Here is a 27,206-nt window from a genome sequence, read left to right as displayed (position 1 = left end):
GTTCAGCTGAGCACTAAATTACCAGTTCAATTGGTTCAGAGCAACGCAGTGAGGAGAAGGGTCTGTTCCTGTTCCCGTTCTGTCCCTTTCCGGTTTGGTGAGACCACAGCTGGAGAACCGAGTGAATCTCTGGTCGCCCGCCTCAGAAAGGACGTAATTAACCGAGACAGGCGCGGGAAGGATTCAGGTCTTTTGTTCCCGGGACGGGAGGACTCGAGTCAGGAGGAGACTGGATAGTGACTGTGCTCTGATCCCAAATATGAGCGTGGTGTAACAATGATCGTCCCCTCCGTCACAACAAGTCCCACTATCATCAGACATTTCTGGGGCAATGTAATGTGGGGCAAATGACGCAAGCTGTGCGTAGGAGTAAATGCTCGACATCATTCACAAAATGCGTCGTTGAATTGTGTTCGCTTTCCGAGGTGATGCGAGGCCAAGTGAAGAGCGTGTACGGCGACTGCACTTGGTTTCTCCGTCACGGAAGCAAAAGGCTGCGGCTCTGGTTGAACACTTAAAACGACTCGGACTCGTTGTATTCACAATATCCTACAATACACATTAACTATACACTCATCCCAGAAATCGGACTCTTCCCCTGAAGGCGCAAGGTGTGCCGACTGCAAGACTATGAAAATGCATGTCAACTACAGCCCTGCAGTGAGATAAGCAAGGATTCCACTTCCGCTGGTCCATGCGACAATCCTCCCGGAAATAACACATGAGGGATCAGCTGGTGAATGTGAGGACCTTGGGCCCGGACTGGTTGCACTGCTGCCGCCTCTAGGCTCTACTCAGTCCACAACTCGACTGAAGCATCGCGGCGAACGGATATTTCACCGCGCTGATCACCTGTTCCCTGAATTTCGACTGAGTCACCGCGTAAATAAATGTGTTCGTGCAGCAGCTGAAATTCTTCAGCAAGGCTCCGACGTAATGAAACATCCATTCAGAATCAGTGAAATTGAATCGTAATCCTTTGATCTCATAATGCATGAAATTTTAAACGTTCGTCATCCACAGGAGGGTGAAGCTGCCGGAGAGGGTGAAGAGTAAAACCACAGACCTCCTCCGGCTCTCCATCTCCGGGTCCCTGCTGTTCTCCCCCTTGCTCTGACCCCTCAGCCCCTTACGGACACGACTGGCCACAACAATGTGCCTGACTGTCAGAGCGTTGAGCAGCAGAATCACAACGAAAGGTATGAACGGATTTATAGCTATGTCGAGCCAATCGTATACTATCCACCAGGTGTCGGTGAGAGTAGATAGATAGATAGATAGATAGATAGATAGATAGATAGATAGATAGATAGATAGATAGATAGATAGATAGATAGATAGATAGATAGATAGATACTTTATTCATCCCCATGCGGAAATTCAACTTTTTTCCAATGTCCCATACACTTGTTGTAGCAAAACTAATTACATACAATACTTAACTCAGTAAAAAATATGATATGCATCTAAATCACTATCTCAAAAAGCATTAATAATAGCTTTTAAAAAGTTCTTAAGTCCTGGCGGTAGAATTGTCAAGCCTAATGGCATTGGGGAGTATTGACCTCTTCATCCTGTCTGAGGAGCATTGCATCGATAGTAACCTGTCGCTGAAACTGCTTCTCTGTCTCTGGATGGTGTTATGTAGAGGATGTTCAGAGTTACCATAATTGACCGTAGCCTACTCAGCGCCCTTCGCTCAGCTACCGATGTTAAACTCTCCAGTACTTTGCCCACGACAGAGCCCGCCTTCCTTACCAGCTTATTAAGACGTGAGGCGTCCCTCTTCTTAATGCTTCCTCCCCAACACGCCACCACAAAGAAGAGGGCGCTCTCCACAACTGACCTATAGAACATCTTCAGCATCTCACTACAGACATTGAATGACGCCAACCTTCTTAGGAAGTACAGTCGACTCTGTGCCTTCCTGCACAAGGCATCTGTGTTGGCAGTCCAGTCTAGTTTCTCGTCTAACTGTACTCCCAGATACTTGTAGGTCTTAACCTGCTCCACACATTCTCCATTAATGATCACTGGCTCCATATGAGGCCCAGATCTCGTAAAGTCCACCACCATCTCCTTGGTCTTGGTGATATTGAGACGCAGGTAGTTTGAGTTGCACCATATCACAAAGTCCTGTATCAGTTTCCTATACTCCTCCTCCTGTCCATTCCTGACACACCCCACTATGGCCGTGTCATCAGCGAACTTCTGCACATGGCAGGATTCCGAGTTATATTGGAAGTCTGATGTGTACAGGGTGAACAGGACCGGAGAGAGTACGGTTCCCTGTGGCGCTCCTGTGCTGCTGACCACCGTGTCAGACCTACAGTCTCCCAACCGCACATACTGAGGTCTATCTGTCAAGTAGTCCACTATCCAATCCACCATGTGAGAGTCTACTCCCATCTCCGTTAGTTTGTGCCTTAAGATCTTGGGCTGGATGGTGTTAAAGGCACTAGAGAAGTCAAGGAATGTAATCCTCACAGCACAACTGACCCCCTCTAGGTGAGAGAGTGATTTGTGCAGCAAATACGTGATAGCATCCTCCACTCCCACCTTCTCCTTATACGCAAACTGAAGAGGATCTTGGGCGTGCCTGGTTTGTGGCCTCAGATTCTGTATTATCAGCCGCTCCATGGTCTTCATCACGTGCGACGTCAAGGCAACAGGTCTGAAGTCATTCAACTCCTTTGGTTGTGGTTTCTTCGGTACCGGGACAATACAGGAGTATAGTCCATGAGTTTACAGAACCAAGGTACATTGTTGACTATCCGTCTGGGTTCCCAGAGGAAGTAGCGGGAACACTTCTCAGAAAGGACAGCACTTCGGTTGTTGTGAGAACCACAGCCGCAGTTTTCCCGGTGCAATATTTTGTTTTCAGCTTCTGACAGCAGATGGTGACAAAACGATCAAAAGTGAAGGTGACGGTGAACCAGACAGAACAGTACGTGGCTGCGATTCTCAGTACCTCCATAACCTTGTACACAGGGGTGATCCGGAGAAATCACTGACCTGCCTTCTTCCGTGTGGAGATAAGGCAATGTGTCGGTAATCGTCGAGGTTTAACACGAGCGGCTGGAACAACAACGACCGGTGCTCACCCCGGTTCCAGTTACTGACTGCGCAGACCTCTGGAATATCAGCATCTGACGGGGCCGAAAGAGTATCCGGGGATCAGAGGGGGGATCTCACTGAAGCCTTTCGAATGTTAAAAGACCTAGACAGAAAAGAATGTAGAAAAAAAAATTCCTGCGGTCGGAGAGTTCCGGACAAGTGGGCATAGCCGAAGGATATAGAGGCGCCATTTCAAAGCAGAGATGCGGAGTGATTTCTTTAGTGGAATTTATTTTGTGGAATTTGTTGCCACATCCAGCTGTGAAGCCAGGTCGTTGGGTGTTTTTAATGCGGAGATGGATATGTTCTTGATTGGACATGGCATCAAGATTACGGGGAGAAGGGCGGAAACTGGATTTGAGGAGAAGGAAAAAAAACCGATCAGCTATGATTGAACAGCGGAGCAGACTCGATGGCCCAGATGGACGAATTCTGCTCCTATGTCTTCTGGTCTTATGGCATCCAACGGAAGACAACACACACAAAATGCTGGGGGATATCAGCAGCAATCGTCACATTGAAGAGGCTTCAGTGTCCGGCTGAGGCCTTTCTTCAGGGCGAAACCGTGCCCCGGCTTACGTCGGGTCTCTGAGGAGATTCCCGACTCCCAACACTAGGACAGCTCTGGACAAGGTGTCATTAAAGGACCAAGTACTCACTCCGGTCAATAACTCACAAACAGTCAACACCACAATGTATGACATTCCTAGTCTCACATTCCTGGAGAGCTGCCTGTCCGCAGAATTGGTACCACTCTGAATAAAATTCCATCAAATGCAAGAACAACGTTCGGGTGGATCCCGTCAGTTAGAGGAGAGACGGGGGTTTAGTTCCGTTTGTCATTAAATATGATAATTCAGAATATTGAAGAGTCAGGATCGATATCACTGACGGATATTACTGCCCCCAGCATCAAGGGGGAAGCTGGTAAAATGACCCCAAACAGGCTCACACCGGTTTACAGACAGACGTGCCAGACACGAATATCTGTGCTCACTCACCGGGAACTCCAATGACGACAATAAACACGTGCAGTATTTTGTCCACACGCCGGTACCTATCAAACAAGGCAGGCATTTTCTCTGATTAGTGGTCTATCCCCGCGTGCGACAGGCGACCTCACGGAATGAAATGTTGAGGGAGCACATACCTGGGGTTTTAATACCACCTAGCGACTCCTCGGGGACAAGATTCAACAGATTTAAAAACAAAGATTTTTTTCTTAATTTGTTTACAATCAGATTGCGTCAGCTACGTGCAATCCCCGCGGTGCAACATTGTGATTAATTTAGTGAATTAATTGTGAAACTGAGACAATGTGATGTGACTAAGGGTTGTAAATTCCGAGTGGTCTTCCTCCAGCAAAGGGGATATTGTTTCAAACACCATCAGACCCAACTCTCCACCTCACCTTGTGTCAGTGTGACTCTTGTCCATCGGCTGAGCAGATTGAGTGAGAGTAAAACGGCCTCTCCACACTGATTCTCCACCAATTGTAATCACAGCTCATCTCACTGTAACCTTATCTCCCACTCCCTGTACAATAAACCATCCTCAGCTTGTTCGGGTGAACTGTACCAAACTTTGTCCTGGGTCGTAAACATGTCTACGGTCATCACCACTGTGACAAATGTTTACTCTGATAAAAGAAACTTCTGCCTTCTGTTTGTCCTACATAGAACAGAGAAAGGTAAAGAACAGGAACAGACCCTTCGGCCCACATTGACTGTGCCAACCGTGACGTCATATTAAACGGAACCCACCTACCAACACTTGATCAGCCCCCCTACACTCCCTGTTTGTCCACGTGTCAATACTCACAACAGTAATCTTGGGCTACTGGGATCTCAGTTCTCAGAAGCTTGTTGACCATCTGTGTGGATTAGCTGGAACTGACAAAAGTGACTGAACCTTCAAAGCTGTCTCATCAATTGCAAAGTGCTACCAATTGAAATCTACTTCAGAGGAACCGTTTGTCAGACACAAGTTCTTGAATGAAATATGATATTGCACCTTGTCTCATTGTATTCAGCCGCCTATTGTCACCATTGTCCCCAGGAGTATAAATTCTAGACGTATTTTGAGTTTGAGAGTCGCTGCCGAAAGTATGTCCAAGAAAATGTCTATTTGTGGTGATAAATGATCACTTTCATATCTAGAACCCTCTCCAGTGACTTCCTCACAATCGCAACATTCAGGACGCTCACTTAATCCTAAGGCATGGTCATCAAATTTAGGAATCAAAGGGGAGGGGATGAACTGTGTGTCAAAGACCACGATTAAAGCGGGGGGAACGAAGAACACGATAAAGGGGTGATGGGTGAGAGAGCTGGAGAAACAGATAAGGAAGTGTAATTCTGTATGTGCGATCTCAACAGCATGATAACAGTTCCACTGGCCACCCTTTCTCCGTAACACTGCAGCAGCCGCAAACTAATTCCACGGCCCTTCTTTCTCCACAGCACCGTATCAGCCCCTAACTAGCCGCACTGCCTACTCTCTCTCCACCGCGCGGTATCCGACCCTAAACTACTCTCAATGGCCCCTATTTCCTCCATCACTGTATCAGTCCCTATACTAATCCCACTGTCCGGCTGTCTGCACATCATTGTATAAGTCCAGAAACTTGTCTCACTACCCCGTCGCGCTCCATAGCACTGTATCGGTCCTCACACTGCACTGCGCTGTCTTCTCGGCCCCGAGTCGAATGACAGAATAATACCACTGCCCCCTCTCTGTACCGACAGCCCAGAGACAATCTCCAAAATAATCCATCGGCGACACGATCTCGGCACAGGTGGAGAGAGAAAGAGAAAGCTGCGGAGCGATTGGCAGAAGGGTGTCGGGGAGAAAGCGGGTGCAGGAAGAGAGATGGTGGGGGAGAAGGTAGACCGGAGTGGGAAAGTAAGGTGGAAGTATTGAGAGAGAGAAAGAGAGAGAGAGCGAGAAGAGAGAATGAGAGAGACAGAAAGAGACAGAGAGAGAGAGAGAGAGAGAGAGAGAGAGAGAGAGAGAGAGAGAGAGAGAGAGAGAGAGAGAGAGAGAGAGAGAGAGAGAGAGAGAGAGAGAGAGAGGGGGGAATGAACAAGAGGGAGGAGTACACACCTGGGCAAGGAAGGAGGGAATGGTGAATACATTATTACAATCTTGGTGGCACTCTGCTTTCCAGAAAGCAGCTGAAAAATGAGACACAGCATGTTTAACTTGTAGAAAAAAAAATAATTCTGGTAAGGGGATGACTTGTGTTTCCGGAACTACCCCCTCGCCTGGTGGACCTGTTTCTTGTATGCAGCTTGATTTTATAGAATTACCTGGAGTACACCGTTATAAGTATTGCTCAGTGACAGTAGATGTGTTTACAGACGGATTGAAGCTGTTCCTACAACAAATAATACCACTGTGACATTTGTGAAAACATTGACAAAAGAAATAACTCCTCGCTATGGACTTCCGGAAATGATCTGCTCGGACAATGGGCCACATTTTGTTGCCAAAATAACTGAGGAAGTCCGTAAAGAACTTGCTATAAAACAGCAGTTCCACCGCACCCGTCACCCGAAAGCAGCCGACACAGTGGAACGAGCCAATGGCACTTTGAAAGATAAGTTGGTCAAACTGACACAAGAAACTGGATTAACCTGGTTGAAGGTTTTACCCTTAGCCCTATTCCATGTGAGAATCATGCCATCGTCAGACGGGGTTGTCACCTGCAGGAATTATCTACGGGAAGCCCATGAGAACCCCATGGGGACCACAACATTGTTTAGCGCTATTCCCTGAGGGTTTACCTGCAAAATTGGATATGCATACCTTGGGGGAGGCGATGGGAAAATACTTATGCAAATTAATTAAAACTCTCCATTGCATTCACAGGTACGACAGGCCTATCGAGAGGACAAAACCCAAACAAAAGGTGACTACTCCACCATCGAGCCTGGAGATTTTGTCCTGCTCATGAACTGGGATGGTAAAAAGATGGGACCAAAGTGGAAAGAACCGTACCAAGTGCTATTGACAACACCACCTGCAGTGACAGTGGAAGGGCAGCTCCGGTGGATACATCGAACAGACTGTAAATATGTTTGACAAGGTTTTGTGAAGGGCAGTTTGTGTCTAACAAGCCTGATAGAGTTCTTTGAGGAGGTGACCAGGCATATAGATGAGGGTAGTGCAGTGGATGTGATCGACATGGAATTTAGTAAGGCATTTGACAAGGTTCCACACGGTAGGCTTATTCAGAAAGTCAGAAGGCATGGAATCAAGGGAGGTTTGGCCGGGTGGATTCAGGATTGGCTTGCCTGCTGAAAGCAGAGGGTCGTGGTGGAGGGAGTACATTCAGATTGGAGGGTTGTGACTATCCCACAAGGATCTGTTCTGGGACCTCTACTTTTTGTGATTTTTACTAATGATCTGGATGTGGGGGTAGAAGGTTGGGTTGGCAAGTTTGCAGATGACACAAAGGTCGGTGGTGTTGTAGATAGTGTAGAGGATTGTCGAAGATTGCAGAGAGACATTGATAGGATTCAGAAGTGGGCTGAGAAGTGGCAGATGGAGTTCAACCCGGAGAAGTGTGAGGTGGTACACTTTGGAAGGACAAACTCCAATGCAGAGTACAAAGTAAATGGCAGGATACTTGGTAGTATGGAGGAGCAGAGGGATCTGTGGGTACATGTTCACAGGTCCCTGAAAGTTCCCTCACAGGTAGATAGGGTAGCTAAGAAAGCTTATGGGGTGTTAGCTTTCATAAGTCGAGGGATAGAGTTTAAGAGACGCGAGGTAATGATGCAGCTCTATAAAACTCTAGTTAGGCCACACTTGGAGTACTGTGTCCAGTTCTGGTTGCCTCAGTATAGGAAGGATGTGGAAGCATTGGAAAGGGTACAGAGGAGATTTACCAGGATGCTGCCTGGTTTAGAGAGTATGGATTATGATCAGAGATTAAGGGAGCTAGGGCTTTACTCTTTGGAGAGAAGGAGGATGAGAGGAGACATGACAGAGATGTACAAGATATTAAGAGGAATAGACAGAGTGAACAGCCAGTGCCTCTTCCCCAGGGCACCACCGCTCAGTACAAGAGGACATGGCTTTAAGGTAAGGGGAGGGAAGTTCAAGGGGGATATTAGAGGAAGGATTTTCACTCAAAGAGTGGTTGGTGCGTGGAATGCACTGCCTGAGTCAGTGGTGGAGGCAGATACACTAGTGAAGTTTCAGAGACTACTAGACAGGTATATGGAGGAATTTAAGGTGGGGGGTTATATGTGAGGCAGGGTTTGAGGGTCGGCACAGCATTGTGGGCCGAAGGGCCTGTAATGTGCTGTCCTATTCTATGTACGTTACTGGCTGAACTGATAAGAACCGAAAAATTTACCGATTCATGCTGAAGAAACCTGCCCCTGTTTCAGGAGGCCCCCAAGTTAACACTTTCCTGTCCCTCTGCCACACCTACGCTAAACACATAGAGCGGGGAGCATGTTGGGTATGTGCCAGAATTCCCCAACATGGTAAGACTATGATCCCCCATGTCAGTGGTGCCCCTGAATACTAGCGAAGTAAATTCAGTTCTGGTGTTTTCTGATAGCTGTAATGGTAGCACCGTCTGCAGAGAATTCAAGGGGAACCTCTTCACCCACAGAGTGGTGACTGTTTGGAACCCATCACCATAGGGAGAGCGAGAGGTGAACAACAGGGGAGGATTTAAAAGGACTGTCCTTCAACAAAATCACTGGCAGGGTCCAGCCGGCCTGAGTTGACTCTCTACTGTACACTAGTTGTGTTATAAATTCACTAAGTACCTGAGACGGAGTTTAAAATAGAACTGATTTATTTGTCTCAGATCCAGAATATTAAACTCCAGTCCCATTAAAGGTGAATGTGCAGCAGAAGAAACCCCTCTCATACCCAGTGACCGGGGTGCAGAACTGGGTGTGGTGAGCAGCTGCAATAGTTGCAGAGTTCAACACCGACAGTCACTCTCGAAATTGCATTCAGCAACAGTGATGGACAAATATCCAGCACGCAGCTTATTGAAACTTCCTCCCCAGTGTGAACCCGGAAGTGTGTCATAAGTGTATCGTGCTGTAAGGTTTCACTGCTAATGTAACAGCCTCTCTGTAATGTTTCACTGCTGAAGTTATGTTTTCTCTGTAGCAGCAATGTTTAGGTTACAACTAGAGATAACAGGGTTTTTGAGTGCAGGGCTATCCAATAAGAGAAATGTTCTTTCTTGTGAGTCAGGAAGAGAGATTTTCGTGGTCTTTTGCTGGGGAGAGATGAGAACAAGAGAGAGTGGGCCCTTTTTCTTTCTTTTTGTTTACTTCACTAACCATATAGTCAAAGTAAGAATTATAAAGCTCAATCGTTTAATCACATATTGTGTATTGTTTGTTATTTCAGGGTACTGATTTGCATTGCGCAGCATCCACCCAAATGAGATTTCTTATGTTTGGCTGGGCTGGGGGCTATCGAACCTATATTAAGCAACTAGCCGAAGTGAGAGTGAAATAAGGTGACTGAGTGAATCCATTCCCACATTCACAGCCGGTTAACCACCTCTACCCAGTGTGAACTTGCAGATGTACCTTCAGTTGAGATGATCAGTGTGAAGTGACTGGTGTGCTTGTCGGTGGGATGACCGAGTGAATCCCATCCCGCAGTCTGAGCAGGTGAATGGCCTCTCCCCAGTGTGAACTCGCTGGTGTACCTTCAGTTTAGATGAGCAAGTGAATCCTTTCCGCAGTCTAAGCAGGTGAACAGCTTCTCCCCAGTGTGAACCGACTTGTGTACCAGCAGTTCGGATGACCGAGTAAATCTCTTCCGCAGTCTGAGCAGGTGAATGGCCTCTCCCCAGTGTGAACTGACTTGTGTATCAGTAGGTAGGATGACTGACTGAATCCCTTTCCACAGTCTGAGCAGGTGAATGGCCTTTCCCCAGTGTGAACTCGCTGATGTACCTTCAGTTTAGACGAGCAAGTGAATTGCTTCCCGTACTCCAAGCAGGTGAATGGACTCTCCCCAGTGTGAACTGACTGGTGTCTCAGTAGGCGAAATGATGTAGTGAATCCCTTCCCGCAGTCTGAGCAGGTGAACGGCCGCCCCCAGTGTGAACTGGCTGGTGAGCCATTGGGTCAGATGATCGAGTGAATCCCTTGCTCCACTTCTTAAATATCTGGACAGAGACAGCAAAACTTGCGTGTTGTGTTTGAGATTCCCATAAACAAATTCCTTGTCATTTTTAACCTGTAGAAAGATTTACAAAATGGGTGAAGGACAACATTTCAGATGAGATCACTTGAGTTGTCAAGGTGTGATCTGGCATCACACTGTTACAGTGAAGTTCAACCCAAGTTGGAGAGAGAAATCACCTTCTAACTGGCACAGTGCTGGTATCTGGAATGACCATCAAATTCTCTGATACTCTTCCTGTCTCTAAAAGAATGGGGCAATTCTGCCATCTCCAATCTGTGCCTTGGCTCAGTTTGACTCTCTCCATTGGTATTATTCCCTGTTCCCACTGAGCTGCATGGTTTCCTGGCCCCACAGTAACTGAAACACTCTCACACAAATAACCGGCAGTGCATTCCACGCATCCACCACTCTCTGTGTAAAAACTTACCCCTGACATCCCCTCGGTATCTATTTCAAAGTACCTTAAAACAATGCCCCCTCGTGTTAGCCATTTCAGCCCTGGGAAAAAAGCCTTTGCCTATCCACATGATCAATGCTCCTCATCATCTTATACACCTAAAAAAGGCTCTAAACATAAACAAGGAAATTATTCATTTCTTTGAGGATTTGTTAGAAGTATACAAAATTATGAGGGTACAGATAGGGTAAATGAAAGCAGCTTTTGCCACTGAGGTTGGGTGGGATGACAACCGGAGGTCATGGATAAGTGGGGAAGGTGAATATTTAATGGGAACATTTGGAAAAGCTCTTCACTGCAATGGTTGTGAGAGTGTGGAATGAGATGCCAGCCCAAGTGGTGGATATGAGTTTGGTTTCACCATTTAAAAGAAGTTTGGATGGCAGCCTGGATGGTAGGGGTATGGAGGGTGATGGTCCCAGTGCATGTAGTTGCATTAGACAGTTTAACTGTTTTTTTCGGCGTTGACTAGATGAGCCAAATAGCCTGTTTCCATACTGAACTTCTCCATGTTTCTATGACAAGAGAAGCTGGCCAAACTTGTTTGGAAGGGAAAAGGTAGGAGTGACAACGGAGCAGCAATGGCTGGAGTTTCTGGGAGCAATGAAACATCCCAAAGAAGTGGAAGCATTGGAAAGGCAAGAGGACACAACTGTGGCTGAAATGAGAAGCAAAAGCCAACATAAAAGCCAAGGAGAGGGAAAACAAAAGAACAAACACTATTTGGAAGCTTTTAGAACCTAACAGAAGACGACTAAAAATAAATTCATATGAGCTCAGGGATTGCAATGATGATTAATGAGTCAATCATTAATGAGACTTGGCAGCACACAACCGTCTGAGGCATTTCGAAGAACAAAATATCCGGGGCCTCAATATCTCTTGAAAACCAAGGCTTCCCTGCACCTGTGACTTTTCAACTTTTATTTTGGCAGGCACATACGATCTCTACATCCTCAAAAATTCACATCTGAAGGCCTCCCACTTACCAAGTACTCCTTTCCCAGAAAACAGCCTGTCCCAAACCTCATTTGTCAGATCCTTTCTGATACCATCAAAATTGACCTTTCTCCAATTTAGAATCTCAACCCTGTGGTCCAGACCACTCTTTTTCCATATTTACTTTGAATATCATGGCATTATGATCACTGATTTCTGTCACCAGCTCTGATCATTGCCTAACAGCTTATTGCACACTTCTACGTCAGGAATTTTACGATTAAATGATTAAGGGTACATTTGACAAACTTTACTCCATCTAGTCCTTTTACAGTATGGGAGTCCCAGTCAATATATGGAAAGTTAAAATCACTTACTGAATCAACCTTTGTTTCTTGGCATGGTCTGCAATCTTTCTACAAATATCTCTAAATTCCTCAGACTGTTGGGTGTAAACAAGTTCCAATAATGGCTACAATATCATAGTTCCCTGCCGTGAGCTCATCTGGCTTTCCTACGGTGCTTCTTGCATTGTGATATACACAGCTCAGCACATTCATCGCACCATGCTCAACCATTTGATTGCTGACTCTGTCTGAGGGCTGAACAACATCTCACTGGTGTCAAGAAAACAAACTCTCCCGCATTGTCACAAAAACAAAGGAGCTGATTGTGTACTGCAGGAGTAATGGAGACAGGCGAACCCTATTGACATAAATGGATCTGGGGTTGAGAGGGTGAACAGCTTTAAGTTCCTCGGCATAAACATCACCAAGCATCTCACATTGTCTGTACATACCGGCTGTGTTGTGAAAAGAGCGCAGCAGCACCTCTTTCACCTCACATGGTTGAAGAAGCTGGGGATGGGAACCCGAAATCCTGAGGACTTTCTACAGGGACACAATTGAGAGCATCCTGACTGGCTGCATCACTGCCTGGTATGGAAACTGAATTTCCCCCAATCACAGGAACCCACAGAGAGTGTTGCAGACAGCCCAGCGCATCTGTCGATGTGAACTTCCCACAATTTGGTACACTTAGACAGGTGTGTAAAAAGGGCCCAAAGGATATCGGGGACCAAATTCACCACAACCACAAACTGTTCCTGCTGCTACCATCCAGGAAACGGTACCACAGCAAAAGGAGCAACAGGCTCCGGGACATCACCTTCCACCAGGTCATCAGACTGATTAATTCATGCTGATACATTTGCATTTCTCTGTTACATTGATTATTCTATGTACAAACTATCTACTATAAATTACTATAAGTTGCACCTTTAGATAGAGACGTAACATAAAGATTTCTACTCCTCATGCATACGAAAGATGTTTGTAATAAAGTCAATTCAAATCAATTCACCCTCTCCACTATCTGTTCTGTCATTCTGGCTCCCATTACCCTTACAACTTATTTTAACCACATCGCCAACCCCCCACCCTCCCCCCCACACTAGCTCTAGCAAGCCTTACCACTAGGATATTAGTCCCCTTCCTGTTCTATTACTCTAACTAATGAATCCCCTATCACCCCTTTGACTTTCCTCTGCCAGGTAATCCCCCCAACAGTTTCTAAAGTGGTCCACCTGCTGTTGTGTGGGATGGCCACTAGAGTACTCTGCGATGGGTATATAACCACATTCCCCTTCTTGACTCTCAACCAGTTTTCTGTGTCTTGCACCTTGGGTGTAACTCACCTCTCTTTATGTCATATAGAAACATAGTATACCTACTGCACAATATATGCTCTTCGGCCCACAAAATTTGTGCCAAACACATCCCGACCTTAGAAATTACTAGGCTTACCTATAGCCCTATATTTTACTAAGCTCCATGTACCTGTCTAAAAGCCTCTTAAAAGAACCTATTGTATCTGCCTCCACCACCGTTGCTGGCAGCCCATTCGATGCACTGACCATTCTCTGCGTAAAAAAATTACCCCTGACATCCCCTCTGTACCTACTCCCTAGCACCTTAAACCTGTATCCTCTTGTGGCAACCATTTCAGCCCTGGGAAAAAGACTCTGACTATCCACGCGATCAATGCCTCTCATTATCTTATACCCCTCTATCAGGTCATCACTCATCCTCCGTCGCTCCAAGGAGAAAAGACCGAGTTCACTCAACCTATTCTCATAAGGCACGCTCCCCAATCCAGGCAACATCCTTGTAATCCTCTGCACCCTTTCTATGGTTTCCACATCTTTCCTATAGTGAGGCAACCATACCCGAGCACAGTACTCCAAGAGGGGTCTGACCAGGGTCCTATATAGCTGCAACATTACCTCTCGGCTCCTAAATTCAATTCCACGATTAAGGAAGGCCAATACATCGTATGGCTTCTCAACCACAGAGTCAACCTGCGCAGCTGATTTGAGCGTCCTATGGACTCGGACCCCAAGATCCCTCTGATCCTCCACACAGCCAAGAGTCTTACCATTAATACTATATTCTGCCATCATACGTGACCTACCAAAATGAACCACCTCACACTTATCTGGATTGAACTTCACCTGCCACTTCTCAGCCCAGTTTTGCTTTCTATCAATGTCTCACTGTAACCTCTGGCAGCCTTTCACACTATCCACAACACCTCCAACCTCTGTGTCATCAGCAAACTTACTAACGCATCCCTCCACTTCCTCATCCAGGTCATTTATAAAAATCACTAAGAGTAAGGGTCCCAGAACAGATCCCTGAGGCACACCACTGGTGACCGACCTCCATGCAGAATATGACCCGTTTACAACCACTCTTTGCCTTCTGTGGGCAAACCAGTTCTGAATACACAAAGCAATGTCCCCTTGAATCGCATGCCTCCTTACTTTCTCAATAAGCTTTTCACACGGTACCTTATCAAATGCCTTGCTGAAATCCATATACACCACATCTACTGCTCTTCCTTCATCAATGTGTTTAAGTCACATCCTCATAAAATTCAATCAGGCTTGTAAGGCACGAGCTGCCCTTGATAAAGCCATGCTGACTACTCCTAATCATATTATACCTCTCCAAATGTTCATAAATCCTGCCCCTCAGGATCTTTTCCATTAAGTTACCAACCACTGAAGTAAGACTAACTGGTCTATAATTTCCTGGGCTATCTCTGCTCCCTTTCTGGAATAAAGGAACAACGTCCGCAACCCTCCAGAATCTCTTCCGTCCCCATTGATGATGCATAGATCATTGCCAGAAGCTCAGCAATCTCCTCCCTTGCCTCCCACAGTAAGCGAGGGTATATTTTGTCCAGACCCGGCGACTTATACAACTTGATGCTTTCCAAAATCTCCAGTACATCCTCTTTTTAATATCTACATCCTCAAGCTTTTCAGGCTGCTGCAAGTCATCACTACAATCACCAAGATCCTTTTCCATTGTGAATACTGAAGCAAAGTATTCATTAAGTACCTGTGCTATTTCCTCCGGTTCCATACACACTTTCCCACTGTCACACATGATAGGCCCTATTTTTCACATCTTATCCTCTTGCTCTTCACATACTTGTAGAATGCCTTGGGAGTTTCCTTAATCCTGCCCAGCAAGGCCTTCTCATGGCCCCTTCTGGTTCTCATAATTTCCTTCTTAAGTTCTTTGCTGGTAGCCATTTAATCTTCTAGATCTCTAACATTACCTAGCCCTCTGAACGGTTTGTAATCTTTCCTGGATTTATTATAGCCTTGGTAAATCACGGTTCCTGTACCATACCATAACTTTCTTGTTTCATTGGAACTTACCTATACAGAAATCTACACAAATATCCCCTGAATATGTGCCACATTTATTCTGTACTTTTCCCTGAGGACATCTGTTTCCAATTTAAGCCTCCAATATCCTGCCTGATAGCCTCATAATTCCCCTTCAATTAAACACTTTTCTAACTTGTCTGTTCCTATCTGTCTCCAATGCTATTGTAAAGGAGATAGAATTATGATCACTATCTGCAAAATGGTCTCCCACTGAGAGTTCTGAAAGTTGACCAGGTTCATTTCCCAATACCAAATCAAGTACAGTCTCTCTTCGTGTAGGCTTATCTACACACTGTGTCAAGAAACCTTTCTGAACACACCTAACAAACTACACCCCATCTAAACCCCTTGCGCTAGGGAGATGCCAAATGGTATTTGGGAAGTTAAAATCTCCCATCATGACAACTCTGTATTATTACACCTCTCCAGGATCTGTTTCCCTATCTGCTGCTCTATATCCCTGCTACTATTGGGCGGCCTATAAAAACACCCAGTAAAATTATTGACCCCTTCCTGTTCCTATACTGCACCCACAGAGACTCCATAAACAATCCCTCCATGGCGTCCACCTTTACGGCAGCCGTGACACTATCTCTGATCAACAGTAACACACCCCCACCTCTTTTACTTCCCTCCCTGTCCTTTCTGAAACATCTAAAACCCGGCACTTGAAGTAACCATTTCTGTCCCTGAGCTACCCAAGTCTCTGTAATGGCCACCACATCATATCTCCAAGTACTGATCCATGCTCTAAGCTCATCCGCTTTGTTCACAACACTCCTTGCATTAAAATAGACACATCTCAATCTTTTAATTATCATTGAAGATTAACAAAAAAAGTTACATGAAGTCAATATGTCATTACGTACAATAAGGAATTAAATTACAAAAATAACTGATTAACAAAGCTAAGCAATATATCAATAACAATAAGAAAAAAAGCGGTAAAATATTTTTTAAAGAAAAGGAAGCGAAAAAAAGAACCCGTACTAACTAAAAAAAAAACCCTACTAACCGAAAAAAACACATTGGGAGTACAACCTCGGAGCTACACAACATACAAGCTTACATTAAAAAAAAAATCAATCTGCCAACTCAAATCCATTTAATGAAAAATCGGAAGGAAACGATATTAATTAACTCAAATCAGATTATAGTAGTGGGCGAATGAACCCCAACTTTTCTCAAAATCAAATCAAGGATCAAAAGTTCGACTTCTGATTTTCTCCAAACTAAGACATAGCATCACCTGAGAGAACCATTGTATCAAAGTAGGAGCAGAAACATCTTTCCATTTCAACAAAATAGCCCTTCTGGCCAAGAATATAACAAATGCAATTACATGTTGGCTTGATGGAGAAATACCATGAACATATTGAGGGATTATACCAAATAAAACTGTCAATTTATTAGGTTGTAAATTAATTTTTAAAACTTCAGAAATTGTAGAGAAAACAGACTTCCAAAAATGTTTCAGTACAGAACACGACCAAAACGTACGTGTCAATGTGGTTGTCTCGGTTTTACATCTGTCACACTGACTGTCAACATTAGGAAACATTTTAGACAGTCTCTCCTTTGTCAAATAGTAATGATGTATAACTTTAAATTGAATTAAAGAGTGATTGGCACAAATCGTAGAAGAGTTAACCAACTTCAAAATCCGCAACAAATCTTCTGTTATCAGGGTCACGTGAAGCTCTCTCTCCCAATCTTGCTTAATCTTAAGTGAAGGGTAATTGTGCTGTTGTAACAATAAATTATAAATTTTCCCAATAAAACCCTTCACTAAGGGATTCATTTTTAAAATAATATCTATCAAGTCAGAGTCCTGTATATATAGAAAATTACTTAAGTATTTTTGTAAGAAGTGTCTGACCTGAAGATATTGCAGGAAATGTGAATGCGAGAGAGAGCATTTAGTTACGAATTTCTCAAAAGACATCAATCGGCCATCTTGGAACAGATCCATGAAGGAATTAACAGCCCAATAATACATTCTTAAATTAGGCAGAGCAAGACCTCCATCTTTTTTTTTATTTTTGTAAATGATATTTAGCAATTCTTGGTGTTTTATTATTCCAAACAAAAGATGGAACAATAGAGTCAACCTGATTGAAAAACTTCTTAGTTAAAAAATAGGGATATTTTGAAATACATATAAAAATTATTCCTCCAAAGAAGAAAGGTAGCATCACTTAATGAAGGTTTAAATAAATAATTTTGATAAATTAAACTAAAAAGTTTATATTTTTTGAGATTAAAAAATTATGAAACTGGAACTAAATTCGTAATGACTGCTTAATCACAGGATATAAATTTAAATTAGTAATTTTGGCCAGTTGCACAGGTAGAGAAGTTCCTAATAACGAGGTTAAGTGAAACTGTTTCACAGCATTCAATTCCAAATCAGCCCAAGGTGGTCATTCATTTCTATCAGCCAAATATAACCAAAAACATATATAACGTATATTAACAGTCCAATAATACATTCTTAAATTAGGCAGAGCAAGACCTCCATCGTTTTTTAAAATTTTTTCTAAATGATATTTACCAATTCTTGGTGTTTTATTATTCCAAACAAAGGATGGAACAATAGAGTCAACGTGATTGAAAAACTTCTCAGTTAAAAAATAGAGATATTTTGAAATACATATAAAAATTTTCGTAAGATCATCATTCGAACTGCATGAATTCGGCCAGCTAACGAAAATGTAAGTGGATTCCATCTACAAAATATTTGCTTCATAAAATCCACTAAAGGAGCCAAATTAGCTTTATAAAGGTCTTTATGATTTCTAGTGATAATAATACGTTAATATTTAAATTCTAAATTTTAACTCTAAACTCTAAAAGGAATGTCACCACATATAGAAGCAGGATCATTAAGAGGAAATAATTCACTTTCATGAAAGTTTAGTTTCTATCCCGAAAACTTTACAAAATCGTTTAATTGTTTCAATAAACTAGGAATGGATTCCTCAGGATTCAAAATATAAACTAAGAGATCATCAGCATAAAGGGGGATCTTATGAACAGTCCCATTTATCAGAATTCCATGAGTATCTTTAGCTTCACGAAGTGCAATAGCCAAGGGTTCCAGCACCAAATTAAATAACAAAGGACAGAACGGACATCCTTGTCTCGTACCCCATGAAAGCTGAAAAACGGAGATCGGCAATTATTAATAATAACAGTAGCAATAGGGCTTTTATATATCATTCTAATCCACTTATTAAGATTAATACCAAAGCCAAATTTCTCCAAAACATTAAATAAGTATTTCTATTCAACTCTGTCAAATGCCTTTTAAGCATCAAGAGAGACAACACATTGGGGAGTCTTAGAAAAGAATGAATATATAACATTTAACATTTTTTGATCATTAGAGGAGAAATAACAGCCCTTCACAAAACCTGTTTGGTCTTGAGAGACAATTCTAGCTAGGAATTTCTCCAGCCGATTAGCCATTATTTTTGAAAGAGTTTTAGCATCCACATTTAATAATGAACTAGGTCTATATGAAGCACAGTCAGAGTCTTTATCTTTCTTAAGAATTAAAGAAATAGAAACTGCATAAAATGTGGGAGATAACTCTCCTCTCAAAAAATAATCTTTAAGCATTTCCAACATATATGAAGAAAGCAATTTTTCATTTTTAAAATAAAATCCTACTTAATAACCATCCAGTCCAGGAGCTTTACCAGATTGCATTGAAAAAATAGCTTTCTGAATTTCACTTTCAGTAATAGGAGCATCAAGAGTTTGTTCATCTTCAACAGAAATTTGAGGAAAATTGATCTTTTGTAAAAAGGCAATCACTTTAGAAGAATCAACTGGAAACTGAGATTTATAAAGTTCAATATAAAAGCCTTGAAAATTATCATTAATATCTTCATAATTACATGCTAAACTCTCATCTCCCTACAAATTTTTAAAATGTCTTTCAATAGGATAAGTTAATAATAAATTATATTGTGATTGGAGTTCAACTCTTTGTTTAAATAAATCAATGTTAGGAGAGATTGCATAAATATTATCCAAGTCTTTAATTTGTTTGGAAATCTTATCTAATTCTGCTTTTGTCTGTTTCTTAAGCTTAGCTGCATAGGAGATTATCTGACCATGCAAATACGCTGTAACTGTATCCCATGCAATCAGTTTCGACACATCTCCCGTATTATTAAAAAGAAAAAAATATTTTATCTGAGTCTCAATAAATTTGACAAAGTCCAGATTTTGTAATAAATTTCCTGGAAAACACCAAGGCAAATTTGCAATAACGACATGTTTCAAATCAAAGACTAAGCTTAAAGGCACATGATCCGAGAGAGCTATACCATCATATTCACATTTCTGGACTTTGCACAAAAAGCGAGGATCAGCTATAAAGTAATCAATTCTGAAATATTTTTTGTGAACATGTGAAAAAAGAATTATCTCTATCATTAGGATGTAAATGTCTCCAAATTTCGACCAAGCCAAAATCAATTAAAAAAGAGTTAATAAGTGATGCAGAACAACTCGGAAGCCACTAATTGATTGAACTCTTGTCAATCAAAGGATTTAAACAACAGTTGAAATCACCACCAATTAACAACATATATTCATTTTAATCCGGCAATAAAGCAAATACATTTTTTTTAAAAAAGGATCATCTACATTAGGTCCATATGGGTTAACCAGAACAATTAAAAAGAGAGAGACTCTGTGAGCTGCCCATTTTATAATAGTGGTTTTAAAAAGCTTTCCTTAATTCCTCCCTCCAGTTACAAAAAAATATACGGCCTGAAATAGAAAAGCCCTGCAAAGGAAAAAACATATTTTGCTAATATAAAAAGCCTAACACTACAAAGCAACACATCACCATATCAAGTCATGTTAATTGGTTCCTCTGCCCACTTACAGGCATTGCTTCTAAGTAATATATATGCAATTTAAATATCAATTTGCTTTGATGCCTTTCATTACTTTACAGAGTATTATTGTGCTGGAACAATGGACACTGACACTGAGGCTGAGTAATCATTGAAACATGGAACAGATTCCCAGCTGAAAAGGTTAATACAAGAGTGCACAATTTTACGGTGATCAGAAGAAAGTCTAGGGATCTCAGAGACGTTTTTTTTTCCATACACCAGTGGGTACGTGGAAAGACCTGCCATGGGTAGTCATAGAGGCAGACACTGTAAAGATGTTTAAGAAACTCCTATATAGGCTCATAATGAAAGACGAATGGAATTCTCTACAGGACGGAAGCATTAGATTAATCATGCAGTAGACTGAAAGGTAAGCAAAATATCATGGGCCAAAGGGCCTGTACTGTGCGGTTTTATTCTACAACATCTAGCTCCCCATATCCAGCATAAAAGTTCAGAGAAAGAAATGTTTATACATAATCCTTAAAACCATACTGGGGAATGCAGAAACAATCTCCGAAGATGCCAAAACAATAAAATTAAACAAAGAGAAAAATGCCTAAGTAATCTCCAGTGAAGGCAAATCAGCAGCATTTTCCATTTAACTGACACGCCCAAATAAAAAAAACTGTTTTTTAAAAATAAAACTAATTATCTATCGACTAAGCACTCCCAACTATATCAGAAATATTCAAAGCTTATGTTCTTTCTGAAAGAACAATTATTCAGCAGACCTAAAACCATTCAAACCTCGGCTACAACCACAATAGAGTTAACATAGTCCAATCCCTCTTTGGGGTCCAGAAAAACACGTTGAGTTGAATCTTTGGGAAATAACTTTAATCGGTGTTCAGTCTGGTTTATTTCAGGTTGGAGAGGGGTGTGAAATTTTGAAATCAACGCCTTGCGGTGCCACCATCTTTAATTTAGCATGTCCGGAGTGGTGGGTCACACAGCACGGAAACAGGCCTTTGGCCAACCATACCTGTTCTGAGCATCCACTCACTGTTTACACTGGTCCCATTTATCAGCACTTGGTTCACAGCCGACTGTATCTCGGCAGTTTCAATTCCCATCTATTTCGTAAATGTTGTGAAGGGACCAGCCTCCACCACCACCTTGGGCAGTGAGTTCCAGATTTCAGCTGCCCTCTGAGTGAGAAGTCTCTTCCTCAGATCCCTCTAACCCTCTTCATCCTCTGCTTAAATCCATGCCGTCTGATCGGTGACACCTCTGTCCCAGGATCGGGGCCGATATGGGCATCAGTGAGGCCTTTGATAAGGTTCACATGGTAAGTTGCTGTGGAAAGTCAGGTCACACGGGATCCAGGGAGAGCTGGCTCACTGGATGCACAGTTGTCTTGATGGTAGGAAGCAGAGAGTGATGGTGGGAGGCTGTTTATTGGACTCGAGGCCCGGGCCTAGTGAGGTTCCCCAGGGTTACACCCCATTGCTCTCATTATTCATTGATATTTAAATATATTTCCATTTGCACAGTTTGTTGAATTCTGTGCTCCACTTGATCTTTCATTGATCCTGTTACTATTTTATAGATTTGCTAAGTGTTCCTGTAGGAAAAACAATCTCAGGGTTGTATGTGGTGACATATATGTACTCTGATAATAACATTTACTTTGAACATCAACCATTATTGTCATCTAGATCAATAATTTGATTAAGAATGTACAGGGTATGGAGAGTAGGTTTGCAGCAAATTCAAACAATTACTTTTTCTGAAAGATATTATGTATAAACTCTCTGCTCTGTTTCCCTCTCCGCACTCAACCACCCTTCCCCTGACTGTCTTCCCTCTCTGCCCCGTCCTCCCTCTCACCCTGACATTGGACATACGTTCAGGGTGAAAGTGAATTATTTTCGGGGAATCTGAAGGGGGATTCTTCACTCAAAGGTTGGTGAGAGTGTGGAATGAGCTGCCAGTGGAACTGGAGGATGTGGTTTTGATTTAGACACTAAAGAGGAATTCGGGTGAGGATGTGGATGGGAGGTGTATGGAGGCTCTGGTGCAGGTAGTTGGAACTAGGCAGTAACAACAAAAACAGGTCGGCATTGACTGGAAGGGCCGAAGGGCCTTTGTAATTTGTAATTTCCAGTCAGTACTTTGCTGTTTATGACTGAACCCAGACATTTACCCAAACAAGAATTGTAAGACTCTTGGCTGGCTACAAAAAACATTTACAAGCTGTGATACTTGCCAAAGGGGGACCATGCAGGGCGCCCAAACTTTTGCTTCGGGCCCTTTTCCTTTTTTGTTATTTTGAAACTGTAAAAGATGGAAATTAAAATATAATCTTGCTTAAAATACTAAAGAAATGTGTCATCTTTGACTTTATGCCTTTTGGAAATCAGGTCATCTTTTACTCGCTGAGTTATTCACAGGAACAGAAATTTTGACCAGGGGTGCCCAAACCTTTGCATGCCACTACTGGACTAAGTGTGTAAATGTAGGACGGGACCACGTTGAAAAATAAGTGTGCTGGGTTTTCTAAAATTAACCCCTTCCACCTGAGGACATGAACATATCAATCGCCCCTCAGATATGTTTTCATCCAAAATGAACAGGATTCAGCACTCCATGTGTGTATATGCAATCGTGATAAGAAATACAGACCAGAACACGTACATGAGAGGCCAACTCAGAAAAATGAATCACCACTCTGGAAGAAAACATTAACCAGTGGAATGAGTATGACCCTCCATGGGAGACATCCCAACGATCTGAGCAGACGAGATAGTGACAAATGAGCCCTGAATAAGGACGTTCACTCCCAACGTTCACTCTCTTACCTAGATGGGGTCAGTTGTGCTGTGAGGATTACATTCCTTGACTTCTCTAGTGCCTTTAACACCATCCAGCCCAAGATCTTAAGGCACAAACTAACGGAGATGGGAGTAGACTCTCACATGGTGGATTGGATAGTGGACTACTTGACAGATAGACCTCAGTATGTGCGGTTGGGAGACTGTAGGTCTGACACGGTGGTCAGCAGCACAGGAGCGCCGCAGGGAACCGTACTCTCTCCGGTCCTGTTCACCCTGTACACATCAGACTTCCAATATAACTCGGAGTCCTGCCATGTGCAGAAGTTCGCTGATGACACGGCCATAGTGGGGTGTGTCAGGAATGGACAGGAGGAGGAGTATAGGAAACTGATACAGGACTTTGTGATATGGTGCAACTCAAACTACCTGCGTCTCAATATCACCAAGACCAAGGAGATGGTGGTGGACTTTAGGAGATCTAGGCCTCATATGGAGCCAGAGATCATTAATGGAGAATGTGTGGAGCAGGTTAAGACCTACAAATATCTGGGAGTACAGTTAGACGAGAAGCTAGACTGGACTGCCAACACAGATGCCTTGTGCAGGAAGGCACAGAGTCGACTGTATTTCCTTAGAAGGTTGGCGTCATTCAATGTCTGTAGTGAGATGCTGAAGATGTTCTATAGGTCAGTTGTGGAGAGCGCCCTCTTCTTTGTGGTGGCGTGTTGGGGAGGAAGCATTAAGAAGAGGGACGCCTCACGTCTTAATAAGCTGGTAAGGAAGGCGGGCTCTGTCGTGGGCAAAGTACTGGAGAGTTTAACATCGGTAGCTGAGCGAAGGGCGCTGAGCAGGCTACGGTCAATTATGGATAACTCTGAACATCCTCTACATAGCACCATCCAGAGACAGAGAAGCAGTTTCAGCGACAGGTTACTATCGATGCAATGCTCCTCAGACAGGATGAAGAGGTCAATACTCCCCAATGCCATTAGGCTTTACAATTCAACCGCCAGGACTTAAGAACTTTTTAAAAGCTATTATTAATACTTTTTGACATAGTGATTTAGATGCATATCATATTTTTTACTGAGTTAAGTATTGTATGTAATTAGTAGCTTTTAGGTAATTGTATGTAACTGTAGTTTTGCTACAACAAGTGTATGGGACATTGGAAAAAAAAAGTTGAATTTCCCCATGGGGATGAATAAAGTATCTATCTATCTATCTATCTAATGTCATTCTTCCTCAGCCAGAGATTTGAGGGGCGAAGAACATCTCAGACTGAACTGCAGTCAGCTCGACTTCTTCAGTCTGCAGGAAATTCAAGGGAAACCTCTTCTTCCAGAGTGATGACAATTTCGAAACCCATTACCACAGGGAGAGTGAGAGGTGAACAACAGGGGAGGATTTGAAAGATCTGCTGTGGAACAGAATCAGGTCCAGCCGGCCTGAGTTGACTCTCTACTGTACACTAGGTGTGTTATAAATTCACTAAGTACCAGAGACAGTGTTTAAAATAGAACTGATTTATTGGTCACAGATTTAGTCCCATTAAAGGTGAATATGCAGCAGATGAAACTCCTCCCATGCCCAGTGACCAGGATGCAGACCTGGGTGTGGTGAGCAGCAGCAATAATTGCAGAGTTCAGCACCGACAGTCACTCTCGAAATTGCATTCAGCAACGGTGATGGACAAATATCCAGCTTGCAGCTTATTGAAACTTTCTCCCCAGTGTGAACCCGGTAGTGTGTCACAAGTGTAACGCACTGGAAGGTTTCACTGCTGATGCAGTGGACTCTTTGCAATGTTTCACTGCTGAGGTAATGGCTTCTCTGCAGCAGCAATGTTTAGGGTACGACTAGAGATAACAGGGTTTTGGAGTGTGGGACTATCCAATGACAGAAATGTTCTTCCTTGTGAGTCTGGGAGAGATTTTCGTGGTCTTTTGCTGGGGAGAGATGAGAAGAAGAGAGAGTGGGCTCTTTTTCTTTCTTTTTGATTACTTCACTAACCATATAGTCAAAGTAAGAATTATACATCTCAGTCATTTAATCACATATTGAGTACTGTATGTTATTTCAGGGTACTGATTTGTAACACGGGACACAGCACACAACATCCACCCAAACAAGATTTCTTAAGTTTGCCCGGGCTGGGAGCAAGGGGGTGGGGGGTTATCACCCCTTATATTAAGCTGCTAGCCGAAGCAAGAGTTGCATAGGGTTAGATTACTGAGTGAATCGCTTCTGAAATACACAGCAGGTGAACGGTCTCTCCCCAATGTGAACTGAGTCATGCACATTAGGTTGATTTCGCTGAGAGAATCTCTTCCCAAAGTCTGAGCATGAGATCGGCCTCTCCCCAGTGTGAAGTCGCTGGTGTCTCTGCAGTTGAGATGTCCGAGTGAATCCCTTCCCACACACTGAAGCCTGAATTATGCTTCACCATTGAAGCTACGCCATACGCTCCACGTAGCCATGTACCTGGCGCGGCACCCTAGGCCATACCGTATGCCATAGCCTAAAGCACACCTTACGAAAATGTAACTGTGCATCACAGACCGCGAGAACTGTGATCGGTCTGCTTGGTAGCAGCACATTTCCTCCTAGTGATTTCCTATTGCTTCGAAGTTGGAAAATGGACCAAATCGAGGAGAGGTTAAGTGAGGAAGTCAGAAAATATGTACATTTGTACGACTCTTCATTGGTATACTATAAAGACTTACAAATGGCATGAAATGCGTGCAAATAAATTTCCACAAACATCGGTTTGGACGTCACGGACTGCACAAAGAAATGGAAAAACTTCTCTCTTTTCTGCGCTGCAGTAATTTCAATAAAAGTAACTCTTGTTCAACATCTAATAGCTCCAACTCCAACAAGATGTACTCAGTAGTCGCCACCATTCCCAACTCCACATGAGTCAATTCAGAACAGTGGCATAGAACTCCAACGCCAACTAGCGCAGACTACACACCCTGCATGGTCGTCGCCCGACTTGGTAGACTTGGTTCTGTCATGTTTTGGCTCAGCCCTGGTTTCTCTTCTACTTGGCTCTTCATCCCTCAGTTGCTCCAGCTGCTCATCTATGTTCTCTTGCTCTTTGAGGAATCCCAAGGGACTGTCAAACCGATTATATGCTGCCACAGCATTTCCCCTGTCAGCGACATAGACCGGCCATTCCTTTTTGAGAGTTTCTGGAAGTTTACTTTCAATTGATCTCGTCACCAGCGGATTTTTGATCGCACCCGTGTCTCCAAGGTCACTCAAGTCTTGAAGTGCCTTCTCCACAGTTTGAATTAATTCCACTATTTTCCGTGGCTGATGATTTCTGACAGCTGTTCTTCCACTGTTGCATTAGCAACGCACGTTCGATTTCCATAGCGGTTTTCTAGAACACGGAAGATGTCATCTGCAGTTTTATAAGTATTGAGGCGAAGGTCTCTTCTGATTTTGTCATCAAGACTGACCAGCAGTTGAAACTTTTTCACCTCTCTTGAACCGGTCGGCTCTCCCTGCCTCTGGAGTGCTTCCCAGTCCTTTCTCCACCTGTGAAAATCACGTCTGCTGCCAGTAAACTTGGGAAGGGCCGTCGGTTTCAGTCTGATGGCTGGCGTGGGAAAATTGGAGGAAAAGCCCAACGCCGTCGGTGTTAATCTTTCAGCATCCTCCTTTCTCCTTGCCTGTATGATGTGGGCCTTCTTGGAAACCAACTTGGGGACGTGGAGTTCGAGCCCCTTTAGGTGACTCTGCAGGTGCTTCCAATCCCCTGGCGGGATCCATCGTTCCCACCTCCTTCGCTGTCTTTACCAGTCCTTGCAGGTGGTTAAGCATGAAGCCATACGCCTCCTGGTGGCCATCGGGTTGTACAGCAGCAACGTCTTCACATTCATCCTCTGCTGCTTGTAGTACTGTGAGCAACTCAACATTTCCAGAGTTGGTCCAAAGAGTCTCCTGGATCAGCCTTCTGATTTCCTTTAGTTTCAACTCACACTCATTTTCCATCTTTGCCAGCTCGGCTTTTTGCTGTTCAGTTGACACAGCTACTTTCTCTGTGTTCAGCT

General features: G+C 43.3%; 1 protein-coding gene across 1 annotated transcript in view; it reads left to right on the top strand.

The window, feature by feature from the left end:
- The window catches only part of LOC140721733 (NACHT, LRR and PYD domains-containing protein 3-like), a 943,069-nt gene that overhangs the window by 122,592 nt on the left and 793,271 nt on the right, over nt 1-27,206 (top strand). The gene's annotated exons all lie outside the window — the stretch shown is intronic.

The sequence above is a fragment of the Hemitrygon akajei genome, unplaced genomic scaffold, assembly GCF_048418815.1.
Source record: "Hemitrygon akajei unplaced genomic scaffold, sHemAka1.3 Scf000060, whole genome shotgun sequence".
NCBI lineage: Eukaryota > Metazoa > Chordata > Chondrichthyes > Myliobatiformes > Dasyatidae > Hemitrygon > Hemitrygon akajei.
This window is presented reverse-complemented; position numbering and strand designations above follow the sequence as displayed.